The sequence below is a fragment of the Vulpes lagopus genome, chromosome 12 (genome assembly GCF_018345385.1).
Source record: "Vulpes lagopus strain Blue_001 chromosome 12, ASM1834538v1, whole genome shotgun sequence".
NCBI classification, from domain to species: Eukaryota; Metazoa; Chordata; class Mammalia; order Carnivora; family Canidae; genus Vulpes; species Vulpes lagopus.
Genome location: NC_054835.1, coordinates 83,329,566 through 83,351,047, shown reverse-complemented (window position 1 = coordinate 83,351,047; position 21,482 = coordinate 83,329,566). Strand labels below are relative to the sequence as shown.

Below are 21,482 nucleotides of genomic sequence, written 5' to 3'. Positions count from 1 at the left end.
ATATATATTATATATATATATACGAAACAAGTATCTTTTTCTCACATTTTGGCTTACTTCTTACTTTCTTGGAGTTTTTTGATGAACAGGTCTTAAAATCAAATGTAGATAAATTTTCCTATAGTTAACATGGAGTCTTACATATAGTTTTATGTTTTTATATGAAACACCATTTTACATACATTACATGTAGTTAACATAGGGTTTTCAGGATCTCTTAAAGAATTTTTGTCTCTTAAAGTCCTGAAGTTGGTCTCTGTTTTCATTTAAATGCTCTCCTGTTTTTTCTTTCATATTTCGATTTGAAACCATCTACTTTTGTTTTTTGTGCTTTTTTTTATGAGGTATAGTTCAAGATTCCTTTTTGTCCCCATATGGATGTCCAGTTGACCTAGCAACATTTACAGAAATGCCATTCGTTCCCATTTCATGGTAGTGTTGTCTTGTATTTTGGGTGATCACAGGTCGGTGGGTCTGTTCTGGATTCTCTTCTCTTCCGTTGGCCTCTTTGTCAGTCTTTGCTTCAGTGTTCTGCTGTTTTAACTGGTTTAACTTTCCAAAAGATTTTTATATGTGATGGTGTAAGTTTTTCAAATCTGTGCTACTTTTTAAAGATTACCATGGCTGGTTTTGACCCTCTGTATTGCCCTGTAATTTTAAAATTTTTCCTAGCTTTCACACACAAAAAACCATATTGATATTTTTATTGGGATTGTGCTTAATTTAAAAATTAATTTGGGGAGAATTGACATCTTTATAATAATGAATCATTGAAGCTATGAACACAGTTAATTGTTGTACTTATTTAGGTCTTCTTATTTTCCCTCAATACCATTTTATTCTTTTCAGTATAGAAGTATTGCATATCTTTTGTTAGATATATTCCTGGTCATCTGATATTTTTTGATACCATTGTGAATTCCATCTTAAAAAAATTTGGTGTGTTTCTTGCATGTAGAAAAATGATTTTTATATTGACTTTACATTCATCTTTCTTGCTAACTTCAGTTATTAATTTTCATAGTTTGCCCATAGAATCCTTTCAGTTTCAGGATAGGTTTTACTGACATATTCAATTTTCTTTTAGATATAGTACAATTCACATTTTCTATTTCTTTGTGTATCATCTTTAATAACGTATTGTTCGAGGTATTTGTTTATTTCTTATAAAGTTTATTGGCATAAAATTTTGATCTCATCTTATTCTTACAGATTTTTAAGGGATCTATAATGGGATTCTGTTTTTCATTTCTTATATTTGGGATTTGTATCTTGTCTCTCTCTGATAGATCTTTGTAGAAGTCTAATACATATTCTTTCCACAGATTTAATTTTTGGCTGTGTTGATTATTTTTCCTATTGTGTGTTTGTTTCTATTTTTTTCTGCTTTTCTGTTACTTTATCTAGTTTAATGACTTGATTTGTTTTTCCTATTCTAACTTCTTGAGATGAATATTTAGAAAGTTGATATTTACTCTTTTTTCACACTCCAATTTAGGCATTCAAGCTTATAAATTTTCCCTGTAAGTAGAGCTTTATGTGCATCCCACAAATTCTAATATGCTGTAATTTAGTTCAAAATATTTTCTAGGTTTCCACTGTGATGTCTTCTTCACAGCATGGTTTATGATTATATTGTTTACTTTCCGTGTTCGGAGATTTCTAGTTGTCATTTTGCTTTTGATTTCTTGCTTAATTCCATTGTAGTGGGATGACACTGAATGATTTCAGTTCTCTGGAATCTGTTCAGACTTACTTTAAGGCCCAGCATAAAATGTTAAGGTTCAGCAATAGACAAAAGTTCCTTGATCACTTGAAAAGAATGTGAGTTCTGTCATTGTTGGATATAGTGCTGTTTGTTACCAAGTCAGTTTTTGTTTATTGTGTTATTCATGTCATCTAGAAACGTACTGTTTTTGTAGATCTGTTCTTCAGTTAGTGTTAGTTGTGTTAAAATTACCAACTAAATTGGTTCTGTCAAAATTGTTTTTAAGATTTTATTTATTTATTCGTGAAAGACACACACACACACAGAGGCAGAAACACAGGCAGAGAGAGAAGCAGGCTCCATACAGGGAGACTGACGTGGGACTGGATCCCAGGTCTCCAAGATCACGCCCCAGGCTGAAGGCAGTGCTAAACCACTGAGCCACCCAGGCTGCCCGGTTCTGTCAATTTTTGCTTTAAGTGTTATTAAGCTATATAATCAGTTGCATGTACATTTAAAATTGTTATGTATTTTTTAATTGCTAGTTCTTCCTAATGGATTGAATTTTTAAAATCTTATGATTTTATTTTTTATTAAGCTCCTTGACTTAAAGTCTAGCTTATCTGATACTAGTAGAGCTACATCTTTACTTTCTTCAGTGTTTTCTTGGTGCACCTTATCCATCCTTTCATTTTTAACCTTTCTTAGTACTTAAGGTATGCCTCTTGTAAGCCCCATGTTGCTGCTTTGGGGGGCTTGCAGAGGGAGAGGGAGAGAGAGAATCTTAATGTGGGGCTCACTCTCACAACCCTGAGATCATGGCCTGAGCCAAAATCAAGAGTCAGATGCTTAACTAACTGAGCCATCCAGGTGTCCCATACTGCCACTTTTTAAATTTTGTTTTCCTCATGTAATATGACGGTCTTTGTTTTTCAATTAAAATACATATTCAGTTTCCACTTAATGTAATTGTATTAGCTTCTTAGGGCTTCCATGAAAGTACTACAAACTTGGAGGTCTAAAAACACAGAGATTTATTCTTATGCAATCTATAGGCTAGCTGTCAGTAGGATTGGTTCCTTCTGGGGGTTCCAAAGGAGAATCCATTCCGTTCCTCTCTCTCAGCTTCTGGTATTGCTGAGAATAACTTAATTTTTCCCTACTCTTGAAGGTTATTTTAATGGAATATGTCTTTTTTAGTGCTTTAAAAATATGTTTCTACTGCCTTTTGACTGTCATCATCTCTATTGGGAAGTCAAGTTGCCAGTCATATTGTTGTTCCTTGAAAGTGATATTTTTCTTTATGATTGATTCTACAATTTTCCTTTTGTCTTTGGATTTTATTTCCTTGGTCTGGTTTTCTTTCTATTTATCTGCCTCAGTGTTTCCCAAATTTGTGGCTTGATGCCATTCATCACTTTTGGAAATTCTAACCTATTTGTTTTTCCCTGCTGAGATTCACAATATATGTATGTTATACATTTAAATGCAAAGACCGTTTACTAACAGGAACTCTAAGGAGCATAACCTGGGAAATCTGAGTATACCCCTCATTCAGAGCACAAACTACCTGAAACGTGGATTTAATTTTATTATGCCCCTGGCAACGTGGGTTAAAATTAAAAATTTCACATCATCCACATTAGTAGTATCCTCTATCCTAACCCAAGAGTAAATGTCAAAATAGTGAAAAGCTGTAATCTTGCTAAGGAAGAAGTTTGGTGACATTAATCTGACTAAAGAATGCTAGTACTCAACATAGCATTTATACACAACAAGTAGTGAGAAAACAATGATTAAATGAAAGAGTAGGGAGCAAAAAATACAGGCCATTTTGTCATGTTGTTTTGTTAATGCCTCCTGTCCTATTTACGGATCTTTTGGATATAGTGCCCTTGAAGATCTGAAAGTAAAAACATGTATTTAAACCTAAATAAGAGTGCTCATCTTGCTTTGTGACTTGAAAGTTTATAAGCATAATGAAAGACAGAGAAAATTCCTAAACCCAGGTTCCCATGTTGGTACTATTACTGTTGAGGTGGAACGATAGAACTTATGATACTCACTTTAGAGAATTTGCTTTACATGTCTTCAGACCATAAAATTCATGAGTATTTATTGCCAAAATAGCTTTCACTTTTTCACACCTGAATCTGTTATCTATTATACTGAATTTGTTTTTCCTTACACATCAATTTGAAAGATAAAACCAATATTTAGCATATTAATTTTTTGTTCATTAGTTATTGATTCAGTTTTTGATGTGCTTCTTTATATAAATGTTTTTTGAGTGCCTTCTATGTTCTAGAAACTTTGAAGTAGAAAATGAAGGACTTCCTCTTCAAGAAACTTTCTTGTCACACACCAGAATTGATGATAAATATATACCGATCTATGATACCATGACGTTTACAGCATCTCTTTAGATGGGGTGCCCTTGTACAGTACACAGCCTGCAAGACTGTGTGCAGTAATCCTGATGTTTACTTGCCTTCAGACAGTTTCCAGTGCAGCCAAATAGAATAGTCACAAATAATACTATAACATAGGTCTGTTACACATATAAGAAAGGTAGGCATAACGACTCATTGGGAGGCATGAATGACATTGTGATGTGGGAAAGGTTTCTAAAAAGAGTTTGTCAGGTATAAGTAAAATATTTACCAGCAATACAAGGAAGTTGGAATTTGAGCGGGTTTCCAGCCATGCTAAAATGTTTCTCATTTCTCTACCCAATAACCTGCTATCCTTAGGACCACACAGCGAGGCGTATCTTTATGCAATCATGAGATCATATCTAGTAGATATTAGCCTCTGAGACAATTTTGTTCATATGTGGCAGAAGACAGTATTGTCCTTAATTTTTATTGCTCCCACAAGTCTAAAATTCCTCAATCATCATTTACTGAATGCCTTATATTTATGTGCTAGACCTTATATTGTATAGGTGTGGGGAATGCAAGTTTCCAGAATTAGTAGGGGAGGCAAAACAAATAGAAACTTAAGTACATGTAGAAAGAGCAAGGTAGATGTATTTATAAAGTGCTATTGTGGGGTGCTTGGAGGGCCCAGTCGGTTAGACATCTGCCTTTGGCTCAGGTCATGACCCAGGTCCTGGGATTGAGCCCCACATCACATCTGCATCGGGCTCTCTGCTCAGCGGGGAGCCTGCTTCTCCCTCTCCCTCTCCCCCTCCCTGCCACTCCCCTTGCTTGTGCTCTCTCTCTCTCTCTCTCTGTGTCAAATAAATAAATAAATAAAATCTTTTAAAAAATGCTACTGTAGTTTTTGTTGTTGATGACTGCTATGTTCCTTGGCCTTTCATGTCCTTGCTCATGTTTTATTATGATGGGTAAATCTTTGTAAAATAATGGTTTTGAAAATATTAAAGCATAGCCACCATTTTAATGTAATATGTTCCAGATTTTTTGAGAAGTTTTATATTCCGTATATTGTTGTTGCTATTGTTTGACCTGCACAAGTTCAAACTGAATCGCTCGGAAAAGTAGGATAGCACAGTAAGAGGATGGATTCTGGAGCCAGACTCCAGTTTGAGTTCAAACACCAGCGTTTCTCCCTAATTCTGTTATTCTAGGCAACTCGCTGTATCTGTGGTTCATTTTACTCATCTCTAAAATGGAAACAGTAATGTTTCATAAGGTTCCTGTGAAGATTATTTAATATATTAAAACTGTTACAATGGTTCCTAGACTATACAGTATTAGTTTTGTGGTTAATGAGATGTATATTAAATAAGGAAGAATAAAATTGCAATTTTGAAGAAAATTCTTTTATCGCATATGCTTGTTTTATACCACAGAGGGAAAATAGAGATATTTGTTAGTATTTATATTTAAAATATATTTTTGAAAGAATATTTCAATTATATTAGTATAAAAACAACAGAAGAAAATATCTTAGGTATGATAGTCTAGGAGGTGCCAATAAGCAAATGTAAATATTTTACATTCTTTTATTTTGGAGTGTGTGTGTGTGTGTGTGTGTGTGTGTGTGTGTGTCTGTATTTCATAATACAGAAAACCACTGGTATTCTTCTTTGGTAATACATGTTCATTTGGGTAAAAATTCAACAAAAAAATTCAAACAAAAATCATTACTTCTTTGGTAATACATGTTCATTTGGGTATAGCTAAAATACTCAGTCTCCCTTTACTTACATGAAGAAAGTCAAGCAGGTAATTGTATTTGTACAAAATTTTTGCTGTGTCAGGCAGTCAAAAATTAGGAAAAAAAAGTCTCTAAAAAGAAGTTTCCTTTTGATATTTGTTAACTCCTGTACAATCTTATGAGACCATGGCCTTTCAGATTGTGTATATCCTTTTCAGCAGGCTACAGCATTGCTTGATTTAAACAACATCATGGTTATAGCACTGGTCACTACCAGAGAGTAGGGAATTCAAGGGAAAAGATACGTTGATAGTATAAGCCATTGTCATGAGATTGTATCCTGCACAGAAATTATGCAGGGATAAATAAAAGAAAAGGCCATCAAGGCAGTCAGAGTGATTCTATAACTATACAGTCTTACCCCGGTAAAAAAAAAAAAAAGGATTGGAAAAATTAGGACTGCCATCATCCAATGTAAATAACCTGGTGCGATCAGCAAGCTGCAATTGCCTTTTCCACATTTAAAGTTAAGATAATAATTTGCTTCGTTTTCTGTCTTCCTTCCCTTAGAATAATTCTCCTTATAATTTTGTAATAAAAAGTAGTCATTAATTACATACAAATTAATACTAATGATGATAATACTCAGTCTTTCAGTGTGGCTTCCTAATTTTGTGAGCTTCTCAAAGCTAAAAGATTGTTTTGTTTTTACCCATGATGATAATTCATTGACAGTGTATTTGTTACAGTGAAGTGGTGATGTGCATGAGCGTTGATAGGATTACTAATAATTAGGATGTATTCATTCTTTTAGCATTTTAAGTGCTTGTTAGGTAGTATGCATTTCATTAGCATTGCTGGGATATCCTTTAAAATGCTATTGCTGAACCAAACAAGGTCTTAGTGTTTTTAGCACCTTCAAATTCAAACAATGTCTAGTATCAGTGGGAGTTCAGTGGGAGGGGGATGTAATTGTGTTCTTTCACTGAAAGATTTAGTAATTAAATATATAGTTTTTCTTTTTTTTAAGATTTTATTTATTTGAGAGAGAGGTTTGGGGGGAGAGCATGAGCTGGGGGAGAGGGAGAGGCAGACTCCCCTCCAAACAGGACCTTGAGATCATGACCTGAGCCCAAGGCAGCCAGTTAACTGACTGAGTCACCCAGGTGCCCAGCATATATTTTTTTCATATGGCTTTTTCCCCATAGTAGAGTTTCACTATAGCATTCGCTTATTTTTTCATGCTCATGATACTGTTATTAAGATATTAACTCATATAATGTAATTAGTATAAATGGAAAACACAAGAGTCTGAATAACTATGTACTGTATTTTGATAAACAAAACAATTCATTAATCTTCATTCATTATTTGCACAATAATACCTTGAGGTCTAGGGTAGGTCTCTCCTTTTCATATTGGTGCAGAAGCAAAAAAGTCAAGGGGATTTTCTAAGATTCATAATATAAATAATACTAATCTGGTTCACTGTTTTATTTTGTTTTGTTTTTTTCTTATTTAAGAAATTATTTTTTCAGCAGTAAAAATTAATTTTGTTGACTGTTGTACCTCTACTTTCTAATATGTTCTCTGCATGATAGGACCTTTTGCTCTCTCACTTAAAACAACTTGAATTTCTGCCTGAAATTTAAAATCCCAATTTAAATTGCAGGTTATTTATTCCTCTCTAGTCTCTTCAGTCTTTGTCAGATTATTCTTTGTTTCATGTTTTCTCTTTTTTTTTCTTTTTGTTTATTTTGGAAAGCCTCACATATCTGTCTTTGAATCAGCCCAGGTAAATTCGCTTTATAATTTTTCTCCAATATTTTGGAGACCAGTACACATTGGTCTTTTAAATGGTTGAATTCCATTAACCCTGAATGTATGTGTTGGCAGATTCATATAGCCCTGGTCCAAGTTTGAATTACCTCTCTTACTAATAAAAAATTAATATTTTACATGGTGAAAAATTGTTCTATGCATATAATTATTAAATAATATGGAAAGACATTACTTCAATTACTTTCCTTCTAGGATTATTTAATAAGTTAATGTTGTTACACTGATGTGACTGAGAAAGATAAAATCTAAATAGCAGATAAAAGATTTATGATATTTTTGAAAGATAAGGACATAGTGTATTGCTTATTGTACTAAATTCTATCATCCAAACTAAGATCACATAGAGAAAAGACACTATATTTTTAAAATAAGCAAATGAACTTAAAATGAATAGTTGATACAGTAGCATAGGGAAGCATGTCACAAATGGGTAACCTAAACCACTTGATTCAGGGTCTCCTGTGTGCTTCTTGAAATGCAGATTCTAGGCCCATTGCAGACTGACTTCAGGAAAATATCTAGGTGGAGACCCAAAAATTAGGTGATTAGCACACAAGTATGCTGCAGAGAAACTTTTTTTTCCTAAGGTATCTAAAGTACCAACTGGTTTTATTTAAAAACCTATACGGAATACTAAAGGAATGTCTAATATACATAAATACTAAAGCGGTTTATCTCATGTCAAGAATATAGAGGGAAGAACTTGTGGAGAGTGATTTCATAGGCATTCTTTGACAAAACTCTGGCAGACGTCCTATGTATTCTGCTAGGCTTGCGTTCATCAGACATTCCACCCCCTAGGGACTACATTTTGTAGCTGGATTTAAAGTATTTTGTTATCGAGTCACTTTTTTGGGGAAGAAAGAAGGCAGTGTTTGTGGGAGGTCTTTTGCCACTCTTGCATAAATTATTTTCTATCAATTTAGATTTCTCTGTTGCATCCTTCAGGGATTTTTATGATATTCTCCTAAGTTGTATTTCTACACTTGTGTCCAACAATGCATTAACATATGATGGAATAGATTTATGTTTAAATATTGTTTTATTTTTTGTAGTTTTGTCTTGATCTATAATATATATAGTAAATTCACAAATCTTGTTTTCAGCTCAATGTTTACACATCTAACCATTACAAGTTGTAATAGAACATTTCCACTATTCCAAAAGCTTACCTCGTACCATCTTCTAGTTCAGTACCCAGCAGAGGTAATCACCATTCTGAATTCTATCAACATAGCATATTTTGGCTTTTCCATGAAATAAATATAATATAAATTGAACCATACAATATTTGTTCTTTTTTTGGTCTAGTTTCATTAACTTAACATTATTCTATAAGGATAATCCAAGTTGCTGCATGCTGAGGCAGTTTGTTCTTTTTTATTCCCCTATACTGTTCATCATATGCATTTACTATAGTTTATCCATCCAATCCATGTTCTGGTTTTAGCTATTATAAATAGCTATGAATACTCATAAACATATGCACCCACTTCTGTTCAGTTTTTATATAATAGAATTGCTGTGTCTTAGGGCATGTGTGTATTCAACTTGAGTAGGTAATGCTGAATGATTAACAAACTAGTGTACTGATAGACATTCCCACCTGGAGTGTTTAAGAGTTCCAATTGATCCAAATCCTATCCAATGCTTGGGATTTGGGGAAAATTTTATTTTCTAATTTAAGTTTTGTAGCAGGTATGTTTTATGTGGCTTTAATTTGTTTTACCTGATGTCTAAAAATGTTGAGAACCTTTATATACACCTATTGGCTATTAGATTACTATTTCTGTGAAATGCATGATTAAGGACACTTTTAAATATTGAATGTCTATCTTATTGTTTTGTAGGAATACTTATATATTCTGAATATGAATACTTTGTCAGATATGTGTTGCAAATATTTTCTCCAACTCTGTGACTCATTATCTTTAAGTAATGTTTATAGTTTTCAGTGCAGAGGTCTTGCACATCTTAGCTCAGTTTTCCTAAGACTTTGATTTTTTATACTTTTTTATGTAGTATTATTTTTAGTTGCTGATAAGTTTTATTTCTCATCCTTTGCCATTAATATATAAAATCCAAGTGATTTTTTTTTTTTTTGCTTTGCATTCAGTGACTTGCTTAATTCACTTATAAATTCTAATAGTTGGTCTGCAGATTCTTTTGGATTTCTATAAACACAATCATGTCATCTGGAAATATTGACATATATATTTCTCCCATATAAATCATAATTATTTTTTATTTTCTTTTCTGGTTTATTGAATTTTTTTTGCCACTCTGTGAATGTCCACAGATGACTGAGAACGTAGTGCCAGTATTGACCTCGGGGTTACAAATAAATTTTATTGAATAAACAAATTCACAAATAGAAAGATTCATGAATAATGAGGCTTAACTATGTTACAGATATCTATGTACATGAACTATAATATCATATATATTATAGTGTGTATCTCTGTGAGTATTATAGGATAGAATTTATTTAATTGTATACCTACTTCTGGTTATTTAACTTGTCTTCAATTTTTCTTTGGTGTTATCATTTCTATTCCTATCAGAAACTTCAGTAATAATTAGTTATATTTTTTTCATTCTTTCACTTAATGCACACTGATAGGTTTTAATCTGTTTCTATCCCCATTTTCTTTAAACTCAACAACTTAACTGCTGTCTTACCCACCTATTTATTTAACAAACATTAATTGATTTCTTAATGTGTCCAGGCTCATTGGACTACTTTTTAGCATATTTCGCCATTAAAAAAAAAATGGATGCAATGATTATAAGACTTTTTTTAATCACAAAAGTTTTTTTGCATTCAAGAACATTTATGTTCCTCTGTCTTTAGTACCATGAAGTGAATATAAAGAAGAGTTCCAAAGTAAATAAGATAAAGGTGAAATAACCCTCATATATCATATGCTTATGTGAGTACAACTATATTATAACAAATATTATATAGTACACACATCGCTTTTGGGTCTGCTGTTATATGAAGTTCTATGCTGTGATGAATTTTATCATCTGTGACTGTTCTTTGCTTTACCAAGGACTTACTCTGATATCTGTTAAGAGAAAAAATGTAGAACATGGATATACCCTTCAACACTTTATGTTTTAAAGTTTTGGCTTTACAAACATTAATAGAAGTCCTCTACAACTGCTTAATATATTGATTAGAGTCATATGAAATGATTATTGAACAGGAAACACTTTGATCAATTCCTTTAAGGATTTTTTGAGATAGTGTTTCGTTCAGATGAACAACATTTTAGGCTGATGAAGTAAGCAAAATGGCAAAAAAGAGTTGTCTGTGTAATGACAATTAGGTTAACTCTTCTAGAAAAAAATGAAACCAGACTACAATAAGTGGTATGTCATTTAGGTATAGTGAAATATTTGGCCACTGACAAAAGGTTTAGATTTAATAAAGAAAGGAAATTTGCTCTACCAAGGCTCTTGTGATAATATTTAAAGGAGATAATTTAAGTGGCCGAATATAGGATAGTTGGAGACAGAACACAGGGAAAGAGAAGACAGTCTAATACAAAACCTGGGATATGATACTGGATGCAGAATTGCAGGAAGAATGGCAAATCTAAGAATAGTGTATAGCAAGAATTATCAGAACTTGGGAATGGCCTAATGAGGCAAGGAAAGTAAAAATGATGTCAGTTTTGATTGCCTGGAGAAGAAGTACAAGAAGATTGGTGAAGGATTATCATATGGAAATAAGTTAATGCTTTAGAAATAATTACAGTGAGAAGACACTGGAACAGCAACGTAGAAATGTTCTGTAACTCAGGATATGTAGCTTAAGGTTAAAAAGGTATTAAAATTTGATAACTGAATGGTTTGTCCAAGGAATATGAAAGCAAAGGATCTTGGGTGATTTTCAGCCAATTGTGAGGAGCACAGGATCCATCAAAGGACCACTTGAAAAGACTTCTGGAAAACTAAGCGTGGAGAAGAATAAAATGTGGAGTTGAATGTGTGATGATTCACCCTATTAAGGAAAGCAAAATGGGCTGGAAATGGAGACACTGGTCTATAAAGAAGGAAAAAGAAATCCTGATTTGTCAGGTCAGTTTCTATAAAGAAGCAGTAGCATTGATGGAAGCCCGGAATGGAAGAGGGTGGAGAAGGGGGTATTTAGAGGTTGGGGGAGTGACAGTTATTATTAAATTGCAAACAAGACAAAGACAAAATATACTTCCAGGAATGTTTCGTCTAAACAAATGTTTGGGCTAGGCCAAAGAATTTGTAAAATATTCGTTAGGAGCACCTGGCATTAATAGGTGCTCAATAAATATTTGTTCAATGAATGAATGGCTGTCTTGTACACATCCTATGGCTTTTGGTGCATTCTCTACTAGAAGTTTATTAATAGTGATCTTAGTGAAATAGTTATATGGAAATGTAAGCTAGAGGCCAGGTTGAAAGCAGTTCCTGAGGGCTGCTGGAGAGGAAAAATGGAGGTGTTAGGCAAACTTTAAAAAATTATAGAATTGTGGATGCAAATTCTAGAGGTAGGAGAGATCTTGCAGATCGCTGAATAGCCCAGCCCTCTTATTACATGGCTGTGGATTTAAGGCCCAGTTTTGTTAAATAACTTACCATATATATGTCAAGGTTCAGTTCCAGGAAATTGAAACCACACTAGCTATTTTAAGCATGAAACGATTTAATATAAAGAATTAAGTGTGCATTAAATTGTTGGAAGGATTGGAGGAGTGGGCCGCTGGGCTTGAGCTCCAGGGCTAGTTCTTAGAATGATATAGGAGTGGCCCACCCGGGCAGCCGCTGTTGTGGCTCGGGCCAGGGAGAGGGAGAATGAGCGAGCTGCCACTGGACCTGGTGACTCCAAGAATGAAGACTTCTCTGAGGATAATAAATTGACCCTACTGCTGTACACTTTCCTCACAGCCTCCACACAGCCTGCCACTAGACGTAGGATGGTGCTGGAGAACGTCCCAGTCCAACAGTGTCTCCCCAACCACATCTGCCACTCCTGAATTCAAAACTGATGCTACTTGGCATCACCAAATCCCCACCTGGAATCCTTGCTGCAAGCGCTTTGGGGCATAGTTCCCACTTCTGCAGGCGCAGACAACACAAGGAGGTTGGAATGGATGTTGACTGCCAAATACTCATATTCACCACCCATGTTTGCACAACTAGGAAGGAACATCACTGCAACGCTACCTGGAAGGCCTATTATTCTAGCCCCTCTGTTATCATTGAATGTAAGTGCACAAAGGAGAATCATATAGCTTTTGTACTCCTTCTAAAAATCACATTCTGATACCAAGAGACCTGTAAGTAAGCTGGCTGCCTGCTTTGTAGTTCAAATGAGGCCACATCTGAGAGTGAAGGAAGCACTATTAATATTTATGCAAGGATAGCAGGCATGATACAGAACTAACCCCAGCAAACCCAGCTCTAAACCTGTGTATAAAATATTTCAGCTTCTTCAGGATCTCCCCTAATGACCACATTTCTCAACACAAATCTTCACTTACTTTTTGTTCCATCCTTTCTGAAGTTCTGTTCCACCAATTTGTCAGGACTTTTTATGTCTTCTGCACAAAGGTCATTGTATGGAATGGCCCTTCCTCTTTCTCCACATGTCTCACTCCTGTGAGTCTCTTAAAATCCAGCCCAGATTTCATTTCCTCTGTTGAAATATTAATTTCTTCTAGTAGAGTCAGCTGGTTCTTCTGTTATATACTTATCTTGTATCAAAGTATGTTTATCTGTCTTCCCCTCGCCCCATTAAATTGTGACTGCCTCAATGATAGGAACTGGGGATTATTCACCTTTTATTCCCAGAAGCTAGGACAGATTCTATGCCAAAAAGGTACTCAAGAAATGTTTGGAAATAGATGGGTGCAAGGAAGTGAGGAGGAGAGTAAGGAAATCTAGCAAAGAGGGGGTGAGCAGAGAAAGGAATGCTAGTAATCCTAGTATTTCCATTTGTGAAACTTCTTTTTGTATAACTGATCTACTAGATCTTCAGAACTACCAAATGAGTTGACATGAAATCAACTCATACTGGCTTAGAAACAGAGTTGTCTGGGTATCTGCAGAGAGACTTGTCTGGATTTCTGATATTTAAAGAAAATATCTTTTTTTTTTAAATATTTTATTTGTTTATTCATGAGAGACAGAGAGAGCGAGAGAGAGCAATCGAGAGAGGCAGAGACACAGGCAGAGGGAGAAGCAGGCTCCATGCAGGGACTGGATCCTGGGTCTCCAGAATCACGTCCTGGGCTGAAGGCAGTGCTAAACCGCTGAGCCACCAGGGCTGCCCGAAAATATCAGTATTTATTGACTTCAATGACAACCAGTGGTTGAATGTTTTCACTACATGTGTGAACCCATCAAATAGGCCATTCCTTGATTTGAGCTGAACATATAGATGTTTAGATTTCTTGAACTAAAAATGCAAAAAGGTCTCACTTTTTTTTGAAGATTTTATTATTATTTGTATTTATTTATCCATGAGAGACACACACAGAGAGAGAGAGAGAGAGACAGAGACACAGGCAGAGGGAGAAGCAGCCTTCATGCAGGGAGCCCGAAGCGGGACTCGATCTCGGATCTCCAGGATCCTAGGCCGAAGGTGGCGCTAAAGCGCTGAACCACCTGGGCTACCCTCACTTCCTTTTTCATGAGATGATTTTTTTTTTGAGTGAGCAGTTTTATCCTGCTTGAAGGGGCCCTTGTTGATTTGCAGAAATGTCCCATAGTAAACCCTTGTTTAAGGGATTTGTCACCTTCACCTCTGAAACATGACTTCCTGCAGTTGACTCCCAATTTTCTCCTATCTAAATATGATTAAAAAAAAAAAAAAACTAGTTTATAATTCTTTACAAAACTCAGTGCAGGGCAGTCCGGGTGGCTCAGTGGTTTAGCACCGCCTTCAGCTCAGGGCCTGATCCTGGAAACCCAGGATCGAGTCCCACATCAGGCTCCCTGCATGAGACCTGCTTCTCTCTCGGCCTGTGTCTCTGCCTTTCTCTCTCTGTGTCTCTCATGAATAAATAAATAAAATCTTAAAAAAAAAAGTGCAAAACATTTTCAGTGACTATTTAAAACATTGTGTTCTTTGGATTGTAAGGTGATCCCTATGTTTGCTAAGATTTTAGGTTTTTAAAATTTCTCTCCAATGTTTGTGTTAAGTAACAAGCAGATTTGAGGGGGATGGCTACTCTGAAAGACAGTTTCTTTCTGTAAGCACATTTACAATAAGTCTTGGCTCAGCCAGCTTTTAATGAACAAAGCAATTCAGATTGTTTTCGGAGTAAGGTGGACAGAATACACACATATATTTTTAAGATTTTATTTATTTATTTATTCATGAGAGACACAGAGACACAGGCAGAGGGAGAAGCAGGCTCCATGCAGGGAGCCCGATATGGGACTCAATCGCGGCACTCTGGGATCACGCCCTGAGCTGAAAGCAGACGCTCAGCTGCTAAGCCACCCAGGCATCCCAGAATATACATATTTTTTGAGATTTCCTAAATGCTGCTCAACCTTAAATATATCTTTTTTTTTTTTTGCATGTGATATCATGTTGCAAGGACATATTCAAGGAGATTTAATATCTTATGAAAGTATGATTTTTTTTTAAATTGAGAGTGTTGTCAGGGTTTTTACACTGAACATTTTGCTACTACTTAACTTCCATAAGTCCAAGTAAATATGTATAAGAAGCTATTTAGGGAAAGCTGAATTGCTGTAGAAAATTCTAAGTCATGTTACTGAATAACATGCCTATAAATCCAAGTTTCTAAACTATAGTGTCTTCTTAGCCAAACCAAATTAAGTGAACTTCTGCTCTTGGCCAAGATGGAACAACAGAGACTGGATTTACCCTCCTGCTTTAAACAACCAAAAATGGACAAAATATATGAAATAATAGTCTTCAAGATACCAGATATCTGGCAGTGAAGGGTAGGGATCTCTGAGATATGAGAAACAAATAAAGTGAGCCTCAGCATTAGCCCATTTTACTGCCTAGAGGATTTTTAATCTGAATCTCAGAGAAGGACAACCAGGTTGAGCCTGACACTAAGTGGAGAAGCCAGAGCGGAGAGTCTGGGAGATGAAGGTGGCCAGAGTTCCCAGAACTATAAGAGACAAGAGAACTATGCAAGATCTGAAGATCTGAAGGGGGTTCTCTTTAGTATTTACTCAAGTCCTAATCAGCACATATATGTGGGGAAATTTTGAAAAGTTTGGAAAGGAACCACTTGAGAGAATTAGAGGTAACAGTGCCCATGCTTGCATGGGGCTGGGAATAGTGCCTGTTCAAACTAGGCAGACTAAACCATGTCATGATTCACCCAGCATTGGATGGAGCACACAGAAAGGTCTTCACTCAGTAGTGGTGAATAATTAGCTCTAGATGAGCACTGCTCTGGTCCTTTCTAATTAATCTAAAAAGCAATACCTGAGATGACCAAATTGTTTTCAGGTCATTTGCATACAAGAATAAAGCTCAAGAATATTTACAGGAATAGGAATACATCAGCAGGGATCCCTGGGTGGCGCAGCGGTTTGGCGCCTGCCTTTGGCCCAGGGTGCGATCCTGGAGACCCGGAATTGAGTCCCACATCAGGCTCCCGGTGCATGGAGCCTGCTTCTCCCTCTGCCTATGTCTCTGCCTCTCTCTCTCTCTCTCTCTCTGTGTGTGACTATCATAAATTTAAAAAAAAAAAAAAAAAAAAAAGAATACATCAGCAACCAGCAAGGTAAGATTCACTGTGTCAGACATCTGATCAAAATTAGCAAGCGTGCAGAGGAATAGGAAAGTGCAACCCACAATGATGAGAAAAATCAGTCAAAACTGATCCATAAGTGACAGAAATTATAGAAAATAATGTATTAAAACAACTGTTAATATTCCAGGGGCACCTGGGTGGCTTAGTTAAGTGTCTGACTTGGGCTCAGGTGATGATCTCAGGGTCTTGGGATTGTCAGCGTTGGGCCCCCTGCTCATCACGGTGTCTGCTTCTCTTTCTCCCTTTGCCCCTCCACTGGCTTGTGCTCTCTCTCTCTCTCTCAAATAAATAAAATCTTTTAGAAAGCCTGTATTCCATATGTGTAAAGAACTAGAAGATATAAAAATATGCCCGATTTTGTTGCTTCCATATGATCAGTACTATGTGGGAGACTATATTATAAGCTTGTATTTATATGAATAAAATGTAAATTCAATAATACTTCTTTCCTCTAGTGGATTTTATTTGTTAGACTAAGAATAGTTTTCTTTTAGCAAATAAGTATCTTTAGTGGAAATTCACTTTAGGAATGCCTCAACAATTTTATTTGAATGCTAAACATGCTGTTATTAAATTTAACTTGGATAATGTTATTTTGGGCTAGAAGTTACACTATTCCTCTCATAGTATTTGATATCAAATATTGTTCTGTCATAATTTACCCTAAGTTTGCAGGAATTATTATGGCTTAAATGTATTGACTACCTATGAGAGGATTATAAAATTAACCTTTCTGCATTTTGGGTATTAACCCCTTATTTCACATATCATTTGCAAATACCTACTCCCATTCAGTAAGTTGTCTTCTTGTTCTGTTGATGGTTTCCCTCACTGGGGAAAGGTTTTATTTTGGTGTAGTCCCAATGGTTTGTTTTTGTTTTGTTTCACTTGTCTTAGGAGCTGTTTCTAGAAAACTGTTACTATGTTCAATGTCAGAGAAATTACTGCCTGTGTCCTCTGCTAGGATTTTTAAGGTTTCAGGTCTCAGAATAATCCATTTTGAGCTTATTTTGGTGGATGGTATTAGAAAGGAGTTTCATTATTCTACATGGAGCTGTCCAATTTTCCCAGCACCATTTATTAAAAAGACTGTCTTATCCCCACTGGATATCCTTGCCTCTTTTGTCATAGACTAATTGACCATGTGTGCATGGGCTTATTTCTGGGTTCCCTATTCAATTCCATTGATCTATGTGTCTGTTTTTGTGTCAGTACCGTATTGATTGCTACAGCTCAGTAGTCCATCTTGAAATATGGAATACCTCCAGCTTTGTTCTTTCTCAGGATAGCTTTGGCTTTTCAGGGTCTTCTGGGGTCCTATAGAAATTTTAGTATTATTTGCTGTAGTTCTGTGAAAAATGCTATTGGTATTTTGATAGGAACAGCATTGAATCTGTAGAATGCTTTGGATAATATGGACATTTTAACAATATTAATTCTTCCATTCCGTGAGTGTGGAGTATCTTTCCATTCGTTTGTGTTATAGTCCGTTTTTTTTTTTTTTTTTTAATCAGTGTTGTATAGTTTCCAGAGTACAAGTCTTTCATCTCTTTTGGTTAAGTTTTTTCCTAGGTATTTGCTTTTTTTTTGGTGCAATTATGAATAGTGTTGTTTTTTAAATTTCTCTTTCTGGGACTTCATTGTTAGTGTATAGAAATGCTATTGATTTCTGTGTATTAGTTATGTATCCATAGCTTATTCTTTTTTTATTGCTGAGGAGTGTGACTAAATCACAATTTAAAAAAAAAAAACCTTCATCCGAAAATAAGTCAAAACTGTTTGATCAGTATTATTCAAATGAGCATAGGACTTCAGATTTTAAAAAAATGTAGATGACCACTTCAGTATTTTCATTTTATGGGTAATATGCATTTTTAATTCCACATTTTTATGACTTTGGGAAAAATTTATTGATGGTAGCATAGTAAAATTTTATTGCAACACAACAAAAAGGCATAAAGTGAATTTTTAATCACTTAGGATAAACTGGTTGGTGAATGTGTAAATACTTAAATAATCTAAATGCCACCTTTACTCAACCTTTTATAGGTTGTCTACAAAATCTGGAAACATAGATAATATTTTATTTTTCAGGGAAAAAAATGAAGATGTCCTTGATGATGTTATACAATTTGTCTGTACCTCCAGACTTTATGAACACTCTGTGCTCTTATTTAAATAGTAAATGAATTGCTTCTCAGCATTTTGGCTAAGATCAAGTGTAGTATCTGTTCTTACCAGTTTAAATAGTAAATGAGAAGATTATGTCTTATTGCAATAAATTACTAGACTTCTGCATTGTTATGAAGTATTTTTATCATAATGCAGTTTGTCTTTAAGTGTAGCACATTTTTCTATGTGAAATATATTTTAATTGTGAATCATATCCTTGACGAAGGATTTAGCAACAAATGAATTATTAGAATGATCAATCATTTATGATCAAGAAAGCAATCTTAGTCATCTAAAATAGTGAAATCATGGCCCAATGACTAATTATGGAAATTTATTCAGGAAGAAGATTTTAATGATCTTCTGGAACAACCTATTTATTTTATAGATAAATACAGATAAATAAACTGAGGCCCAGATAAGTTTAGCATCTTTTTCCAAATCATTACAGATAGAGCATAGCAGACCTAGGCCTAGAACTCTGTTCTCTTTGTATTATTTTCCTGTTGTTGCATAACAAGTCACCAAGAACTCATTTATTAACTCACAGTTCTATAGATCAGAATCCAGGTTACTGGACTGGGTTCTATACTTAGCTATCATGAGGCCAAAATCAGGGTTCTGACCAGGTTGACCTCCTGTCTCAAGGCTCTAAGAAAGAATGCACTTCCAAACTCATTCCTGCTGTTGGCAGAATTTAGGTTCTTGTTGTTGTGGGACTGAGGTCCCCATTTCCTCACTAACTGTTGGCTAGGGCTGATTGTCAGCAACTAGAAACCTCTCTCTGGTCCTTGCATGGGATCCTTCTATCCTTGAAGCCAGCGATGGTACATGATTTCCTTTTCATGGTGCATATTTTTGACCTACTCTTCTGCAACCAGCCAGGGAAAGGTTTCTACTTTAATGGCTCATGAATTAGATCAGTCCCACCTGAATGATGGCTTTATTTTATGGTCAGCTTATGGTCAGGCATATAACATGATCATAGGATTGGTATCTTGTCATATTCACAGGTTCCATGGATCTTTGGGAGGCTATTTTAAAAGTCTGCCTTCCATATTTCTGAATTTTTTCTGATTTTCTTGGTATAATACCTCAAAACCTCATTCTGAAAGATCTATAATATAAATATAAATGAAGAGTTTACATATATGTATAAAAGGCAAAAATATATCTCCCAGAAATATAACATTGATATTCATGTGGCTCATTCCATCAGTTTACAAGATCTCTATTTCTACCTTCTTCTGAACACCTTATCTAAAATTATGCCTTCCCCATGTCCTTCTTACTCTCTCATCCTGTTTTATTTTCCTTACCCTGCTTCGTCTTTCTTATTACTAGAATGTATATTCAGTGTGGACAAGCTCCATGTCTGCCTTGTCCATTTATTTTCTCCCAGGGCTTAGAAAATGCAGGTCCACTCCTTGTTCTTTAAATATTTTTTGGAAAGAATGTATGGCAAATGTTAATATTCATAGTTTGGCTATAATGATTTGTTTAATTTTTATTAAATCATTCCTTATGCCTTTGGAAAAAATGTAGTGTGCTCAAATAGAGTTTCTGGGGAAGTCTGAAGTGAAAAAAATATCTTGTTACCCTTAATAAAGTACACATAGGAGGCAACCGATGGACATAATTTGAGCTTTGAAATTGGCAGCTGTGAAGTACAATTTTCTCTCTCCTTTATGCAGTTGAGCTTACTTAGAAAACTAATTTCTAGCAATGCCAGATTATTAGAATGCATCCTAGTACATTGAGTATAAGGACTCCTTCCTCTACTCTTGGATTTAGTAGAGGTGATTTTTAAAAACCAGAAGTAAGAGGAATATAATGTAGTCAAAAAGAGGAGAGTTAATTCAAATGCTATGCAATATACAGAATGATAATATTTGGAAATTAAAACTGTGATGTCTTTCAAAGTTAAATTTATAGTTTTAGCTGAATAAGAGCAACAGAAGAAACAAACTAGGAAACAGATCACTAGTAGCAAAACCCTTAATTTCAAATGAGATAAAGGAATAAAGTATAATGAATTTGGGAGATTAAACAGAATGTGTCAACCTTTTCAAGAGACGTATGGGCTAAGAATAGATTATTAAAGAAGAGTGAGAAGGGAGATGAGGACAATTGATGACGGTAGCAGGAAGAGTATAGATGAGTTTATTTATCAGGGCTCTTCTAGTTTCAGTTGTTAGGAACTAACATCAGACTGTCTTAAGCAATAAATAAGTAAATAAATAATTAAATAGTAAGAGAGAAAATGAGATGATAATAGTTTATTGATTCATGAAATTGAAAAGACCAAAGTTTCAGGAATGGTTGAATTCAGCGGCTGGAAGATGTCAATGGAGTATAATCTATTCTCTCCATTCGTAATCTTCACTCTCCTCTTCTTGCATTAAACGTAGATCAACAGCTATCCCCATGCTAGTCCCAAGCAGCTTCCATGTTATATTCTGCTAGTTTCAAGCTTAGTAGAGGGAATTTCTTTTTCGTAGTAACTACAAATAAAATAATCCCTGGTCATAGTTTAGTTGATATACTTAGACCATTTACTCATCCTTTAACAGATCACTAGAGTCAAGGAAAAGGAATACACTACTTGGCCATCCCTGGGTCAGTGGTTTGTCTTTCTTGTCACTACCAGAGCTGAGTATACAGTGATGGAACAGGGAACTGAGGGCATAAAATACCCTGGAGAAAGATAGATTCCCCCACACCTAGAGTTGCCAGATTTAGCGGATAAAATTATAGGAATCTCATTTAAATTTGAATTACAGATAAACATTGAATAGGTTTTTAGTATTAGGCACACCCCAAGAAACGTTTGG

The 21,482-nt window shown here is 35.1% G+C and overlaps 1 protein-coding gene and 1 pseudogene across 1 annotated transcript in view; both read left to right on the top strand.

The window, feature by feature from the left end:
- The window catches only part of ADAMTS3 (ADAM metallopeptidase with thrombospondin type 1 motif 3), a 256,615-nt gene that overhangs the window by 166,688 nt on the left and 68,445 nt on the right, over positions 1 to 21,482 (top strand). The gene's annotated exons all lie outside the window — the stretch shown is intronic.
- Positions 18,666 to 18,826, top strand: LOC121474376 (annotated as a pseudogene).